Source organism: Prionailurus bengalensis, chromosome A1 (genome assembly GCF_016509475.1).
Source record: "Prionailurus bengalensis isolate Pbe53 chromosome A1, Fcat_Pben_1.1_paternal_pri, whole genome shotgun sequence".
In the NCBI taxonomy this organism is placed as follows: domain Eukaryota; kingdom Metazoa; phylum Chordata; class Mammalia; order Carnivora; family Felidae; genus Prionailurus; species Prionailurus bengalensis.
In genome coordinates, this window is record NC_057343.1 from 150,432,523 (window position 1) to 150,450,859 (window position 18,337).

An 18,337-nucleotide genomic window follows, 5' to 3' on the forward strand; every position below is an offset into this window, starting at 1 on the left:
CAGTGACCATGTCAATTTCCTATCCCAACACTGACATGTTTGGACCACTTATACACCGGATACTCTACTGAGTACTTTCCTACCTTATTTCATTTAATCCGAATGAGATCTTTGACTGAGTTACCATTAATATCTTCAATCATCCCTATCTTGTTTTCCTGTTTTCTGATGACTCAGAAACTACTTATTTAATGGATGAGAAAACTGACATTCTTAGAGTCTAATTGGCCAAATTTGTATAATTGTAAGGGGAGAAACTAACATTGAAACCCAAGTCTGACACCAAAACCCATTCTCTTATCCACTGTTACAAAAGTCTCTCAAGCAGTAAACTTGAGCTTTTGCAGTGTTCTTCAGAGTGTTTTAATAGAGTAGACTTTTCAGGGTTGGACACTTACATAAAAACATTTTAATAATTTATAAGTTTAAATACAAACATTAGGAGAGAAGAACACATTTCTGATGAAATTATCTTGATAGTGTTTGCCTTCTCTATGTGGATGAGCTAAAATGTTCATAGGACGTTTTGAAAGGTAAACATTTGCCTTGGTTTCCACCAGACTGTCCTAGTTTGTACCTGTTGTTCCAGTGTGTTAATAGTGCTCCCAGAGAATGTCAAAATAATTGTCCTTGTGACTCTTACTATGATGGGAAGTTTTCTGCAGAAGTTCATGAAAATATAAGAGGAAGAGATGAATTATAAATGTTATATATCAAAGGAGCATTTTTAAACTTCATATGTAAGAGCAGTCTTTTCAAAACAGTTTGAAGATTTATCTACTAAACCCAGTAGCGGCTTGATTGACATTTTCTAATGTGCATCATTGCCCTTCAGATCATTCCTATCTTGTTTTCCTGTTTTCTGATGACTCAGAAACTCCTCATCTATATCCAACAATGTATACAGAAGACAAATACATTAGGAAGGAATAAATGCCAGTTTCTAACTTGGGAATTTAGTTCTACACTCTGAAATAACATTTATTTAACAAGTATTTTAACTAACTACTAGCTATGTGAATGCCATTAAAAGTTCTAAATATGAACAATAAACTTTAAATCGATTGCCACCTACACATGCATTACCTAGCAACGTGCCTACTTTTATCTGAAATATAGTGAAACAGAGTAAGAAGAGCATGAGTTAGAGTTGAGTTTATGGTTCAAATATACACATATGTGCGGACATATATGTGAAATGAAAGTATAAGTTGAATGAAAAAGTATTAAATTTCTGATAATTTCATTATTGGTATAATTGCAACAGTTTGTAAAAGTGACAAGAAGATAATGACAGCAGTAAAAACTGGGGCACCTGGGTGGCTCAGTCAGTTAAGCATCTGGCTCTTGACTTTGGCTCAGGTCATGATCTCACAGTTCATGGGTTTGAGCCCCATGTAGGGCTCTATGCTGATAGTGCAGAGCCTGCTTGGGATTCTCTCTCTGTCTCTCTCTGCCTTTCCCCCAGTCGTGTGTGCTCTCTCTCTCTCTTTCTCCCTTTCTCTCTCTCTCTCAAAATAAATAAATAAGCTTTAAAAGCAAAACAAAACAAAAACAGTAGGCATTACTTCCAGGAGTTTTCACCTAATTAGGGGGGAGAAGATACTCTCAAGGAAAGCTATACATGTTTCTCCTGCTGTCCGAAAATAGAGCGTTCCTATGAAAACTTTCATAAGCTCAAATGGCATAAAGCAAAGAAGCAATTACCATTAATTTGCATGGAAAGATTTCAAACTTTCCCATATTCAATAATAATAATAATAATAATAATAATAATAATAATAATAATAAATAACCTCTGTTAGGCTTTTCTGATACCTTAGGACATATTTTGCTAATGGAAACTCAAAACAAGTCGATATAAAACACAGACGCTCACAGACACAGTTCAAAGCTATGACCACCTGATGCGGAGATGCTGAGTATAGTTCTGGGGAAGGAGTTTAATGGACTCACTCTTGCTGCTCAGGGTGCAAACTGCCTCTATAACAGAGCTCTCTGCAAAACAAACACCAAATGTTATTTTCACAAAGCAAAAATCCTCTTTGGCTTTCTTTCATTTAGTGAAAACAAGTACTAATATATGTCTTTTATAAAAATGAAGCGGCATAATGTGAACTTTAGAAAAATGAGGCATACCAGTGTAATCAAGTGGTTATTTACCACCCATGTAATCTACAGATTCCCGCTTTGCCTTTACTGTAGCATTTTTTTTTGTATAGAAAAAACAGTTTGGAAAGGGCTCAGAGTGAGAAAGGAGCTGGAGAGTGAAAGTTGCATTTAGTGTGGACTTCTGTAACAGAGTTAATGTATGCTTAAGTCTGTGGGAAGAGAGATGTGGTTTGAGAGGTGTTAAAACCCATTTACATTTAGCGGATTAGACCACCTGCTGCACAGCAATATCCTAAGGGAATAGATTGAGAACAGCTCAGTTTTGATGAGAAAAGGAGTAAAGACCAAAACATGGAAGTTATTTGGATAAGATTTCAAAATCTATGCATTAGACACCTCAGGAGGGAGCCCTTGATACTAAAGAGGTTCCAGCATGAGGATCCAGAGTTCCTGGTGGAGATTGGAAAGGAATAATGAAGAGGGGTTAAAAACAGAGATGGAGGTGCATCTGGGTGACTTAGTTAAGCGTCCAACTGTTGGTTTCGGTTCAGGTCATGATCTCATCGTTTGTGGGTTTTAGCCCTGATCGGGCTCAGCACTGACAGTGTGGAGGCTGCTTGGGACTTTTCTGTCTCCCTACTCTTTCTGCCCCTCCCCTGCTCACTCTCTATTTCTTTCTCTCTCTCAAAAACAAACAGACAAAAACCAGAGGTGTGGGTACTTAGGAAGGCAGATGAGGAATAGTTTTTGTAGTTTTTTTTAAGTTTATTTATTTTCAGAGAGAGAAAGAGAGAGCACAAGTGGGAGAGGGGCAAACAGAGAGGGAGAGAGAAAATTCCAAGCAGACTCCACGCTGTCAGTCCAGAACCCCATCTGAGGCTCTATCTCATAAACTGTGAGATCATGACTTGAGCTGAAACAAGAGTCAGACACTTAACCAACTGAGCCACCCAGGTGCCCCCATTTATGTAGCTTTTATACTCAGAGTATCATGATTTAATCGTGGAAAGAGCATCTGGCTCCCAGTCATTTTTATATCAACATAACATGCCTTACATTTACCATCTTTTAGAGACAATCATTCAGAATGCCAAGCCCTAGGAATCTCATTAGGCATGTTTAGAGGGGTTACCTTTCTGAGGCATGAAAAGTGTGCTAGTTTAAGGTGCACCTAAATGCTATAATTAAAGTATCACAATATACAAGTAGGTAAATTCACAGTTAGAGGTAAGCCAGAAGTTCTAAAGTATTTGGACTTATTCCATTTAGCTCTTGGGCAAGTCACCTGACCTCTTTACCTGATTTTTTCCCATAGTTAAAACAGGGCAAATCACTTCTCTCCTGCCGTGTTTCATGGGAATATATACTGGGTGCATTTTAAAGAACTATGTAGGAGGTCAGTATTATACTGAACATATGGAATCTTCCTAGATGAACTTCAAAATATTCCATTATTTTTGTTTAAAAAATGTAAAATTCCACTTCAATTACCCTTCCTCTGTACCATTTTCCTCACAATGTTATCATTGTACATATTCTAAAATTAACAGACATACTTCCTGCTGAAGCACCGATTGCAGATAAAACAGGGTTATGGACTCTAAAAAGAACAAAGACCTATACACAAAAGACTTTTTCTCCCAGAGGTAAGAAAATTCAGCTTGAAGGATTGGCAAACACCCAATACATTATTCAGCATACCTGTATATTATCTGGGTCCACTCTCGCAAGCCAGCTAAATGGTGAGAACTACTCTCTGAAGATTAATTCTGTTTCCTTTCATATTCTCCATTGAAGTCTCTCTTGTTATAATTTACTTCCAAAACTTCAGTTTCCAGGTTACATGCAATATTAAAAGCAGTGGATTCACACTTTTAAATTGCTGTTCTTCCTCATTCTCATGCTTCTTTTCAGAAAACACACCAAAAAAAAAAATGACCAACTAATTCAGATAACCATATAATTTACAGATGGAGATTCTGTGGTGCCATCATAAGACTTTTGCCCTCCTCATTGTTAAGCTAATTCTGTTCAATCATCAAAAGAAGGTAAACTTCTCAAAGAAAATGACTGATAATTAATCTCCCAGGACAAAGAGAATGAAGAACAATAAAAATAGGGTCTTTTCTCATTTTTAGTCATTCAGGCTTTCATTTTGAAATCCAACACTATTGGGCTGAAAACACAATATCCTTTAAGAAAAAAAGAAAATAATATATTTTGGGGTATAATTTTGTTCCAATTTATAATCATTTCTTTGAAAAAATTTTGTAATTATGTAATTTTGTATTTGTGTAATTCTGTTAAGACTTGAATTTTTTTTTGATTTTTAAAATTTATTTTTATTGTTTGAAGAAGGACACGTGTGCACAAGCAGGGGAGAGGCAGAAGGAGAGGGAGGGAGAGAATCCTAAGCAGGCAATCACACCACTGTGGGATCATGACCTGAGCCTAAATCAAGAGTTGGACATAACCAACTGAATCATCCAGGTGCCCCAAGACTTGAAATGTTTTTGAAGCCTTCTCCCACTCCCCAAAGACCAAATTAGTTTTAAATGAGTCTCCTCTTCCCACAGAGAGAAAGTTTTTACAGTCATCTGATAGATGCATTGTGATATATTATTTGGGTGATTCACTTCTCTGTCCTCAACATTTAATTCACTTGATAAGCATATGAACATCCCCAAACATACTATATACTCTTCTGCCTTCTGGTCCAAGTCTTCAGGAGTTACCTTTATATGTCGTTGCTACTCATAGACCCCTCAGCTTCATCCATCAGAGTGTATGTACCCCCTTTCTCATTCCAGAGTAGGGTAGAGCCAGAGGGTATTCCTTGTCTAGAGCCACATACATTATGTTCATATTTTACTTGAAAAAAAAGGGGGGGTGAAAATAAGGTGGATGGAGAAAAAGAGAAAAAGAAAATGATCTGGTGAGCAACTTTCATGTATGGATAGCAAAATCTTTGGAAGCTGAATTTCACTAATTCTTACTTCTCTTGGCAATCAAAGAAAAGTATATATATAAGAACAAAAAATAAATGCCCCAGTAATAATGCTGTTCAGTGAGAAATAGTAGAATCTCGGTTAGGAGGTCCATTCTAGAGCCTGAATGTTCTGCCCTTATTATATCTTTGGAAAGTTTCTTAACCTTACAAGTTCTTCAGTTTGCTCATTTGTACAGTGGGGAAGTTTTACCTGCATTAAAAACTATTGTGAGAATTAAATCAATTGCACTTACAATATTGAGCTCAGTGACTAGCATGAAGTTTAGGACTCAGTTATATTAGCTGTTAGCTTTTAGCATACCTATCTTCACTTCATTGTGGTCCAGCCCTAATATTTTCATCATGAGAGATCAATAGAATCAGATAAGTTAATAAATCCCATTTCTTCATGGAAAAAAAGCAACTCTTTTTATCTGACTCAGAATTTTTAAATAATACTCATACTTTCTGCTCTGAAACTTGGCTAATTTTGTTGGCCATCCAAATACGTGTTTATTTCCTTTTATCTTTTTGCATTTATCAAGCTTACCAATGTAAGTCTCTTTAATACAGAGTACTGTGGAAATTTCTACATCAGTAGTCTACATTTTAAATCAATTGACCCAAAATTAAATCAGTCAATGAACCAAATGCCAGACATTGTCATAAAAACAATGGGCCTACTACTAAAATTGTGCCTAAAATGTGATTTCAGGAATAAATGGAAAATTAGTCCTGGCAGAAGTTAAATTTTAAAATGTTAACAGTGTGGTGCATTGCAGGGAGAGAGGAGAAACATGGAACAAAGATAAAGGTAGCTGATTAGAGAATCTGTGTGTGACCTGAATATCAGAAGTTTGGGACTTTAGAGGTACACAAAGGGGAATAACAGAAGACTTCCATTCTCACAATTTTTTTCTAATAATCGATAAGTTGACAATTCTTTTCTTTTTTTAAATGTTTACTTATTTTTGAGAGAGGGAGTTCAAGCAAGGAAGGGACAGACCAAGGAAGACACAGAATCTGAAGCAGGCTCCAGGCTCCAAACTGTTAGCACAGAGCCCAGCGTGGGGCTCGAACTCGTCAACCACAAGATCATGACTTGAGCTGAAGTCAGACACTTAAGTGACTAAGCCACCCTGGAGCCCCAAAATAAATAAATATTTTAAAAAATACCTTCACAGAAAGATCTAGAATGTTTGAATAAGTATCTAAGTACCATGGCCTAGTCAAGTTGACACATAAAATTAATCATCGCAAGGGGCGCTGGGCGGCCCAGTTAGTTAAATGTCTGACTCCTGGTTTGGGCTCAGGTCATGATCTCAGTTGGTGAGTTTGAGCCCTGCATTAGGCTCTGCACTGCCAGTATGGAGCCTGCTTAGGATTCTCTCTCTCAACTGCTTACTCTCTCCTCTGCTCTAAATGAATGAATGAATGAATGAATGAATGAATGAATGAATGAATGAATAAATAAATAAATAAATAAATACTAACCATCACAACTACTTAGAGTGGATTTTGTGGTCCATGATGAAAAACTCTAAAATTTCACATCATTTCATGTAATCCAATAATAACCTTGAAGGTTAAGAATTGCAACCCTTATTTTATGAGTAAAGAAACCAATTAAGGAAAATGTTTTGCACTGCTCTGGGAAGATAAAAAGCTAAAGATTTGAAGCCAGAACTCAAGAACCCAAATCCAGTGCTCCTTTGATTACAGCTCTATTGCCAATAAATCCATTTAGGCAAATGAAATTAACCACATCGAAAAATTGAGCTATTACAAGAGCAAGTTCTAACCTTAAGTGTGAAAAGAAGTTATATGTCTGTTACATAGCTACAATTTGGGTCTAGAGTAGATTTTTAAGGAAAAAGTAGATTTTAAGATGGGTAAGATTTGTATACATGCTAAGGAAAGAGTGAAAACATTCCAGGTAAAAGAAACAGAACAAGACAAATGCAGGGGGTAGATATAAGCATGAATATGTGGAGGTTGGTAAGGTGTCTGGGCTGACTAGAAAAGTAGTGAGGGAAGAAATTTGATGTCTAGATTGGAAGAGGTTATGGCAATGTTAAAATTGATAACATAAGTAACCATTACAGGTTTGGGGGCTAAGAAGCATCTTGATGAATATGGTGGTCAACTATTATTCCTATTCTAGTGGCTCCCAGTCTTCATTTCTAGTCCTGGCTCACCAACTGTATTTTTTCATCTGATCCCAAAACATGTTTTATAACCAGCTCAAATCTCTCATTCCCAATGTCAGCCATTTTTCTCCCAGTCTCTGCTCTTTTTTTTTTTATATAAGCATGGTATTGCTATTTCTTCCATTCTTCCAAACTACATCTTTTATGTTTCCTTCTTTTTGTCCCCTAGTTCTAATGTCCAACAGGGCATTGTTTCTTCATTTCAGTTATTACTTGAGAACGTGGTAAAATTTAGTGCATCTCCATGTGCCCAGATTACAATAGTAGCTTCTTAACTGATCTCTCTGTTTCTTGCATAAGGGAGGGTTGTTGAAAAAATACGCTCTCAACATAGTGACTGGCTCTCCAAATTCTAAATGTTATTTACAGCCTAGGTAGTAAAAAGGCTACCTCTGCTCTAAAGATTTGGCATAATTGTTAGAAAGAGGTGAGTGTATTCAATATATTCCCCAACCCCTACCCCTAGGCAGAATTAATTATTCCCATAGGACTCTAAACTTGCCTAAAGATAGGATATATCACATTGTTTTATAGTTAATTATTTATATGCCTGTCTACCCCCAAAGAGTAAGATTTTTAATTCAGCACCATACCACTTTTTTACCATTAAGCTCTACCCTCTAACCTGTCATAGCCCCACTTCTGTGTACTAAATTTAGAGCTAATTAGCATTATAATTACCGTTACAAACAATTATTTCACATATCTCTTCCTCCATCTTTCTTGGCAAAGCCTCATCCTGATTACATTTACCTATTTTACCCGTCCATCCCTGCATCCAAACAACTGAACTTTGCTGGAGAGTAATATAAATCAGGCTAACGGATCTCACTACAATTGAGAACATATTTATGAACATGTACACAGGGATAAAATCATCCAATACAACACAGCAATATTTTCATACTTATTGTTGTTTTGCCACTCTCCAAATTGAATAGCTCACACCCTGAACTCTCTCCTAGAGCCACCTGTAGTCCCCCATTTCACATGCAGCTGTTGATCTTATCTCATACTTAAAATTAAAAAAAAAAAAAAGCACTCCAACCAGAGGTGTCTCCTCTACTTTCCACAGATCTGCCAATAAACCTCTGTTTGCATAGATACTTCCCTTATTTCCTGCATTTGTGAATGAACTATCCTTGCTGGAGTCCACTTGTATTCTGGATTCCAGACACCCATTTCTTCTCAGGATGTTTGTTCCTGAACTTTGTCTGCACCATCAGTTTTTTCTTTTCTTCTCTCTCTTAATCTCCTTTCCTCCCTGCCCCCTATCCTCTGGATTATATCTATCATCCCTCAGTTTTTTAAAATACTTTCACTGACACTACATCCTCCTCCAATCAACACCCCATTTTTATCTTCTTCATAGTGAAAGTCTTATCTGTACTTTTTCACCTCAAAGTCTCTTCTTAACTCACTCCAATTAGGTTCATTCTTATACCCTTCCATAGAGACTGCTCTTGGTAAGGCAAATAATAACCTCCATATTGCCAAGCCCAACAGACACTTTTCTGTTCTTATTTTACTTGATCTCTCAAGAACATTCATTGGCACTGATTGCTTCTCGAAAGACTTACCTCCTAACTTAAGTATGTGATTATTTTCCTACTACTGGTCATTCTCAGTGTCCTGCTTGCTTGCCTTTTATGATCACTAAATTTTGGAGTGATGTGGGCCTCACTGCTGGTATTTTTTTTCTTTTCTATCTACATATTTTACATAGGTTATTTTATTCAGTTCCATGATTTTAAATATCATCTAGTTAATGAATTGTTCCACATCTATATATCTAAACCTAACCTAGTCTCCAAACTCCTGTATATAACTTCCTTTATTATGTCTCAATTTGGATGTCAACTATGCATCCAAAAGTTGACATTATCTTAGCAGATCTCCATATTCCTACCCCATTCACACTCACAAACTTGCTTTTCTTCCCAATTTCCCCCATCTTAGTGCTAATTTACTATCTACATAGATGTTTAAGGCAAAAATCCTGAGAAATCATTCTTGATTCATTTCTATTTCTACATCCTCCACTTAATCCATTAACAGGATCATAGATCTTCCCCAAAACATATTTCATATCTGTCTACTTTCTGCTTCCTCTCTTGACCTTTCATACTCCATTTCTTCACAATACACTGTGGGATCTCTCTCTCTCTCTCTCTCTCTCTCTCTCTCTCTCTTTTTGTAAATGTTTTATTGTTTTTGAAAGAGTACAAATGGGGTTGGGGCAGAGAGAAGGGGACAGATGATCTGAAGCAGGCTTTGCACTGACAGCAGCGAGCCTCTTATAGAGCTTGAACTCATAAACTGTGAGATCATGACCTAAGCGAAGTCGACGCTCAACAGACTGAGCCACCCAGGTGCCCCTACCCCATAGGATCTTTTAAAACTACAAACTATTTTAATGTTTCACCCTTCACCTTCCCGTCAAGTAGAAAAAAACACAAAACTTTTCCCTGGCTTACTGCTGCCATTTGTCTTTTAACATTCTTTCCCTCAACCATCATGCTGTCTCCACACTTATGTTCCTTCTGCTCAAATACAAAAGATGTGTTTCTACCTTGAAATTATTGTACTGCTGTGCTCTCTGCTTTGAGTGCTTCCTCCCAGTCTTCATGGGACCATTTCTTAATGGCTATTCAGTTCTTATTTCAAATGTCACCTCCTCAGAGAGACTTTTTTTTTCTGCTCACCAGTCTAAATTACTAACAAATTACTTCTTATGAGATTGTCCTTTTATAACTTTTTGCATAGTTAACATTTGATTTTTCTTATTAAATAATTATCCATTTATTCATGCTTTCTGTTATTTTTTATTAACTACCACACTAGAATGTAGCCTTCATGGGAATTTATTCCATATCTGGTTTGTTCCCTGCTATCTGTAGTGCCCAGAAAAGTGATTGTCAGATTATAAGAATTCAATAATTTAAGTTAATGGATAATGAGATCTATGGTAGTCATTAGTGCCCCTGATAGAATTAAACTCCTTGGCTCTTTGTAGTTGGGTGTGGTCACATAACTAGTTTGGGCCCAAAAGTTGTGAGCAGAAGTGATTTGCATCACTTTTGGGTCAGAACATTTAATGTGAGTGCAATAACCTACAGAATTCTCTATCATGTAAAACATTTGGGAAATCTATCAACCTGTCGTGAAGGAAAGATAATGATGACATAGGAACAGAGCTTCCAGCCATTCACGATAGACAGATACCATGAGCAAGAAATAACTGTGTTTTTAAGTCATTGAGATATTGAGCTTTTATGTTACATAGCATAATCTAGGCTATCCTGATAAATACAAGATTATAATCTTTTTTTTTCTTCATCTACACGTGTGAAAAAATAACCCTTACCAAACTTTTCAGGATATTTGTCAGAATTATTGTAAATTAAAGCTAATATTTATTGAGCACTTCTATGTGCCACACATAGTGCTAGCTAAGCTCATGGTATGTAAATATCTTGCATAATTCTTGTGACAGCCTTTTGAGGCCTGTTATGTCACTCTGCCCATTTTACAAATTAAGAAACTGAGCTGCAGAGAGGTTAGTTAACTTGCCTAAGATCACGCAGGTAGTGAGTGGCAGTGTTGGGACTTAGAATCTAAACCTAAGCAATTTGTCCCAAAAGCTTGTGGTTTTTGAAAAAGATAAGATACATAAAGCATTGTCATATTGCCTAGCACACATTATTTTCTCAGTTGGTAGTGACAATTTAACAGCATATTGAATTTCTAGGGAACTACACAAGCGCAAAGTGTTTGTTTTGTCATCTTCAAGACTTTGTCTTTTCTTAACACTTAGTAAGAAATGCCTAAAAAGCTGTGTTTACAGAATAGAGTGAGATTTGGCGTTCACTTGGTTACTTTGATCAAGACAGCAATGACCATCTTGGCTGCAGTTGATTTATTTTAGGAACCTAATACAAACTAAAAATATGGGCCTTTTTTAGGAACTCAATAAGTATGCATGCAGTAGAAAGGTATCTACTAACTTCCCAGAAGTATATTTGGCATTGTGGGATTAAGTTCGAATGGAAACCTCAAGAACAAGTAAAATTGGTAAAGAATAGTAGAGGACTGAATTTTTAAATGCCACTCTATATGGACAGACAGTAAACTACATAAACCCAACTGCACTCTAAATATTGACATTAACTTTTGAAAGCATGGTTGTTAAATTTCAAACAGAAGTAGAACACTTACTTGCTAGAATCTTACTGCTTTTTTTTAAATGATGGAAACTTGTCATATGTATAAATTTCTGAGAACCTAGGACAGCTGAATATTTGAATAAATTTAACTAAAACATTCTTCCATTCTTTAAAAATGAATTGCAGTAGGACAGGCAAAACAATATTAGAGTTGAGACATGGAGTTTATACATGAAGGAGAAGTTAAGCTAAATCAGGAAGAAAGCATAGAAAGGAGGAAAGGAAAATGAAAGAAGAAAAATGGCTGGAATAAAAATGGCCCTTGATAAATAGTTTGTTTATAATAATTCTTACATATCTTCATTTGATGACTCGGGAATATTCAAATTCAACGCACCGGTTCCTCAAACTTTAAAAAAAAAAATACTTGACTGTGTTTTGATGGGGACCATTTGGAGAATTAATTCTCAGCATATCAAAGATTATGTCCTCCTCCCTCATTTTTTCTTCCAATAATATATTGTAATGACTCATTATCCTGTGCAAGGATGCTATGAAAATAATGTTTATGCAGATGGAAAACTGGTCTGTTTAAAAATATGAAGTTATTTCAAATTCAAAAAATATAAAAAGTGTAAATTTTCCTTTGAAATTTTTGTTTGTCTTTTTTAAAAATATAATTTGTTGTCAAGTTAGCTAAATATAGGGTATACAGTGTACTCTTGACTTCAGGCATAGATTCCCATGATTCATCGCTACATGTAATACCCAGTGCTTATCCCAACAAGTGCCCTACTCAGTGCCCATTGCCCATTTTCCCTCTCCCCACTCCATCAACCCTCAATTTGTTCTCTGTATTTAAGAGTCTCTTATTATTTGCCTCCCTCTCTGTTTGAAACTATTTTTTCCCCTTCCCTTCTCCCATGGTCTTCTAAGTTTCTTAAATTCTACATATGAGTGAAAATATATGATCTCTGTCTTTCTCTGACTGACTTATTTCACTTAGCATAATATCTTCCAGTTCCATCCACATTCTTGCAGATGGCAAGATTTCATTCTTTCTCATTGTCAAGTATGCACTTGTATACCATTGTATATAGAAACCACATCTTCTTTATCCATTCGTCAGTTGATGGACATTTGGGCTCTTTCCATAGTTGGGCTATTGATAGCGCTGTGATAAACATTGGGATACATATGCCCCTATGAATCAGCATTCCTGTATCCTTTGGATAAATTCCTAGTAGTGCTATTTCTGGGTTGTAGGGTAATTCTATTTTTAATTTTTTGAGGAACCTCCACAGTGTTTTCCAGAGCAATTGCACCAGTTTGCATTCCCACCACAGTGCAAGAGGTTTCCTGTTTCTGCACATTCTCACCAATATCTGTTAAATGATGGCAGAAAAAGGACTTAACTAAAAATGTTAAGTACACATTGAAGGCTAAAACAGTAAATATAATTAAGGTGATATTGCAATTATTAATTTAATATAGATTTATCTGTCAAGACTGAGGACAGTGGGTACAGAGGCAAAGGTCATAGATATCCCACAAGTATGTGAAGATGGGGCTCTGGGAAGAGACCTCTTTGAATCCAGGCTCTGGCCATCACTGCATAGTAAATAAATGAAAATAAAATTTGAACAAACCCAAAGCCATTCCATAGAACTTGGTATTTCTTTAGAAATATCACTTGCCTGAGTCCCTACTACAGCTCAGCTCATGAGCCCAAGAAGTTTCACGGACTATATTTGCCACCCATGAAAACCTGCATTCTTTATCAACCTAAATAAGCTAAGAACCAGGAGAGAGATTTCTTTCTTAAGTCTCTTCGGTAAATAGAGAAATAAACAATAAAATATCTTTTACAAAAATTAATGATTTGTTCTTGGTTTGCACCTACATAGGATAAGAGTATAATTGACTCTTGGGGAGAAAGCTAATAAATCTTAATTACAATTTTAAATTAAAGTCCCAAACCAAGTCTTTAAAAAAAAATGCTTGAGAAGCACTGTCTTCAGCTACTAAAGACGTCTCAGTGCATTTCTCTGGAAACACAATGACTTATTTCTGATAATAATGAACAATGTACTAGTTATAGGACCGATTTCTTATGAAGACATATTAGTTAAGTGAGTTGTATGAAGTCTCCAAAAGTTCCAGGTGAGACTTCAACCCTGGACTGTGGTCCTCAGTAGCATCTCTGTCTGAATGAAATAGGTACCTCCCTACAACCAGGTGTCATTCCATCAGTCATGAGTGCTCTGATTGAAGAAAGTAGAAGTTCTAGGCCAAATATTTTACTTTCTATGGGAAATTTGCTCAGTGAAAGAATAACAATTAAGTCCATCCCTAAATATCACTTGTGCCTAGAAGCATCCTAAAAAACTCCATTACAGCAAGACCAAATATCAATGGGGCCACCATGGAAAGCTGCCAGTTAAAGCCCTCTAATGTCTCACACTTAACACCTTTTCTCCCCAGAGGGAGAAAAGCATTTTATAACTGTTCCACCCTGTAGAAAAGATCAGTGGTTACATAGATTTTATAGTCTCTATTGATTTTTTTGAGTGAAAATAATAGATATTATTTAATGAAACTTATTGTGGGTATACATGCAGCATACCTCTAGCATCTCCCATGGAGGTGAATTGTAAGTCCAGGTGGTCTGAAGTTGAGCTCATGTGTGCCTGCCAATAGCAACAGGCTACACACAGCAGTTTAAAGTTTACCTCTGGGAGAAGTTTTTATCTATTAGGGAAAATACTCACTTCCAACCTTCGTTGTCTCCTTCTAACCAAAGGATAAAGAGATTTAATACTATTTTTTAGTCTATTCAAGAAAATATGTAGAACATAATAACATCTCAAGAGAAGGAAAATAAACATGTAACTTACTGGTCTGTCTCCTTCTCTAAGAGATATTATCACCAAAGAAAACTCTTGTTACCACTATTTGCTTTAAAAATCTTGTGTCATTACCTATGGTTTGTTAAAAGATAAACCTAGGTGATTTTTAGTAAATACAAGTTTTTACTACTTTAATTCAAAGTACCTTAAAGTACTCAAAGTACCAAAGTTAATTATTTTTTAGAACAGAGCTAGACTAAGTGTTGTCTGATTTAAAATCTGAAAAAAAAAATTAGTAAAGATGAAACATTGCCTTCCTTGTTAGGGATTTTTTTCCTTTGGAGTAGTCTTTAAAGATATTCTCTAGTCATTATTTCATACACTAAACATATCATGAACAACAATTTTCTCTATTCCCATTTTTAAAATTAATTTGAGGAAATTGTTGGGGCAATTTGCGTTTTATTTAATGCAGAAGAGAGAACATAGTTCAAGGTACCATTGCTTGCTATTTAACATTTCATACATCAGAGAATAAGGAAATATCCAAAATCACAGTATAAAAAATATAACAAGAATGTCAACGAGATGACAGAATAGGAGAGCCCCAGCTCACATCTAACACAATGATTTGAAAGAGATCCACCAATACAGTGCTTTTGTGAGAACTTTGGGATCCAGTTAGGAGGTTGTGAAACCCTGGTTGAAGCCCAATATCAACAGAGCTGCTTCAGGAAGGCAGGACAGCACCCTGGTGGCAGACTACACAAACATGGTCCCACCTGTCAACTTAAGGCAGCCCTGACCCCTTAAGGATCTGGTTCTAGCCCTGTTTGGTCATGGTCCTTCAACCAGTGCCATCTACCAAGGGACCCTGGAGGAACCACATCTGTCTGTGGCCCCAGTAAGGGGCTTTACAGCTTCAGACCCAACTGGATTCTGATGCAACCCTGTGACCTGCTTCCAGCCCTACTCTAACACCAGTCCAGAGTCAGCCCTACTCTCACAGAGACCAGGTGAAAAAACAATTCTAAAATTTGAATAAAACTACAAAAGACCCCAATAGCCAAAGCAATCCTGAGGAAGAAGATAGTAGCTAGAATCATCCCTCTTCCTGATCTCAAACTACATTACAAAGCTGTATAATCAAAACAATATGATAGTGGCATAAAAGAAGACACCAATAGAACAGAATTGAAAGCCCAGTAATAAACCCCTGCATATATGGTCAAACAGTATTTGATAGCCAAGAATGCTTAATGGGATTAGAATATTCCCTTCAGTGAATGGACTTGAGGAAACTGAATATTCACATGCAAAAGAACTAAATTGGACACCTATCTTACATCATTCACAAAACTTAACTCAAAATGTATTAAAGACTTAAATTTTACAGTACATATTTTTCTAGAGAAGAAACATTTCTCTTTGTTCTTTCTATAATTTTCCAAAATATTTTTAGATCTATATTTTATCCAAAAATATCACGTCTAATGGCCTTAACATGTATTGTAGAAATGCTTACTAGTAGATATGATAAATCAGCTTATATACAAGCATACTTCTAAATTAAAACCTATTTCTGTGTGTGTGTGTGTGTGTGTGCGTATGTGTGTATATGCTTTCCTATAATAGAAAAGCAACTTTATTTAGAGCTAGAGGTCATGAGTTTTGAGTCAGGCTTTTCTATTATTATTTGTGCAATCTTGAGCAAGTCATTTAGCCTAAGTCCTGGCATTCTCAATGGGTTAATAATCATAATGGCTATTCTGGCATTTCACATAATTGTTGTAAAAAGAAAACACAGTAACTGGTGAAGTGCTTTGCAGTCTGCCACCATATATGAATAGAAAGTGATATTTAAGAGATATTATGTTTACTGGTATAATGCATAAATCTTATCCTAATTGATTTGTATTTTTAATTTAAGATCTTGTAAGCTTTCAACAATTGTCAAATTATCTAGAGATTATAAATTTTTCAAGTATATGGTAGCTAATGACACAAATGAATACAAAAGGGATCAGAAATCACTTTGTACTTTTAAATCAATTTTATTTTACTTTTTCTTTCTTAGCAGTTCAACATATTATTTATTTTCCACTGGAATCACTAACAAATTGATGAAAGTACTTCAGTTGAGTATGTCAACATTATGTTTTGCTCTCAAAATTATAACTGAGAGACAATAAAACTTAATGTAATAAATTTTAACTGTACACAGTAGTATTAAAATATAAATTATCAACAGTCATAGACACAAAGAGACACATACATATGCTTTTTTTTTCTCCTTTCAATTAATAGTCTGAAGCTACCATTTTCCTCATCACCACCCCCAATATCCAACCCGTTTGTAAGTCTTGCCTGCTCTGTCTCCAGATACCTTCCACATCCATCTACCGTCTCAATCTCCTTTGGCTCTCGCCTATTCCGAGCACCATCATTGCCCAGCCAGACTACTATAACAGCCCCAACTGTTACCTTTGATTTCTCTTGAACGCATCTTTAATCCTTTCCTCATAGAGCAGAATAAATATAAACATATGTAAAATCACATTATTCGTGTATTTAAAACCCTCCAACAGCTGCTCTCTGCACGCAGATCAAACACATCTACCTTAATTTGTCCTAGACCCAGTCCTCCCCATGGTCTGCTGCCTCTCTCATTCTTGACCTCACTCCATCTCTTCTCACACGACTCTTCTTCCTAAACTCCCAGTTAACACTGCTGCATTCCTGCCTTGGGAATTCAGCATTTGCTATTCCTTCATTCCCGGAGAGCAGCGTAAAGGTACCTTACTCATCTGACACTGCATGAGGGTTTTAACATCATCATATTTTTTATTCACTTATTTCTACCATCTCATTAAAATAAATGAGTACGCAGTCCAATTAGAAGAAGTATGCTAGTTAGGATATGATAAATTCTAGGAACGCTCCTGTTTTTCGTCTTAAATACTAAATCCCTAAGATCTTTCTATATAAAAATTCTGAAGCTCCACTCCACTGCCTCCAATTAGCAATAATCGCGCCTCGGATAAACCTCATTGGCTACGATACTGCCACTGCGCAAAGCTGTCCACTGCCTCCATTTGAAAAATTCTCTCCTCAGAACTTTTCATGTACTGTTTCCTTGTATCATTCACATTTTAGTTCAAATATCTTCTCAGCAAGGCCTTTCCGGCCATCCAGTCTGGACATTATCAGCCATCTTTATATAATCTTTTGTTCTTTGTTTACAGCTCTTGCAGATCACATAATAGGTATTCAATAAATATAAGTTGAACGAACGATAGCAGTTTCATTTGTGTGCTTGTATAAGAACTTGGTAAGTACTGAAGCAGTATGTGATGATAATACTATAATATATTTTCATAGGCAAAGAATTCTCTCCTTTTGAAGTTTCCTTTAACAGGATCAAAGTTAATTAGTTAATGTATTCTTTTTCTCTATGGACAGGAAGAGAGAAGAAAGAAAAGCCAAATAATTCCCCAAATACTTTTCAGCAGTTTTTTTTTTCCTTCCATTCATCATTTTTGTTTTAGCTCTTTTAACTTTATTTTTTTTTTTCAGATAAAGACAAGCTGTCAGGTATTTGAATCTTTGAGACTACTATCACTCACTTGGATTATTTTAAGGCCAATTAAAAGGAAAACAATAACAACTGCCAGTCTTCATTTCCCAAAGTGACAAGTCATGGTTCTGTGTTGTTTTATGGTTTATGTAATGAATATCTATGCATATTTTAGTTTCAAGACAGTAAGTCTTGAAAACATGTTTTCAAAATCCATTATGCTTACTATGAATTTATGCCAATATTTTAACTAAAAGTTACCCAAATATTGAATAGTAACTGGAGAGTTCATAGTAAGATGTTTAAATGCAAGGATTTCTGCTAATATGCAAACAGGTTTCCATATCGAGATTTGCTTCAGGTCACATTGCACTTGACAAGCTAGTATCACAGTTCCAGCTCTTTTATGAGTCAGTTTGGTGTTTGCAGCAAGA

The 18,337-nt window shown here is 35.9% G+C and overlaps 1 pseudogene; it reads right to left on the reverse strand.

The window, feature by feature from the left end:
• Positions 1-17,273: 17,273 nt before the first annotated feature.
• Positions 17,274-17,406, reverse strand: LOC122496236 (annotated as a pseudogene).
• Positions 17,407-18,337: the final 931 nt, after the last annotated feature.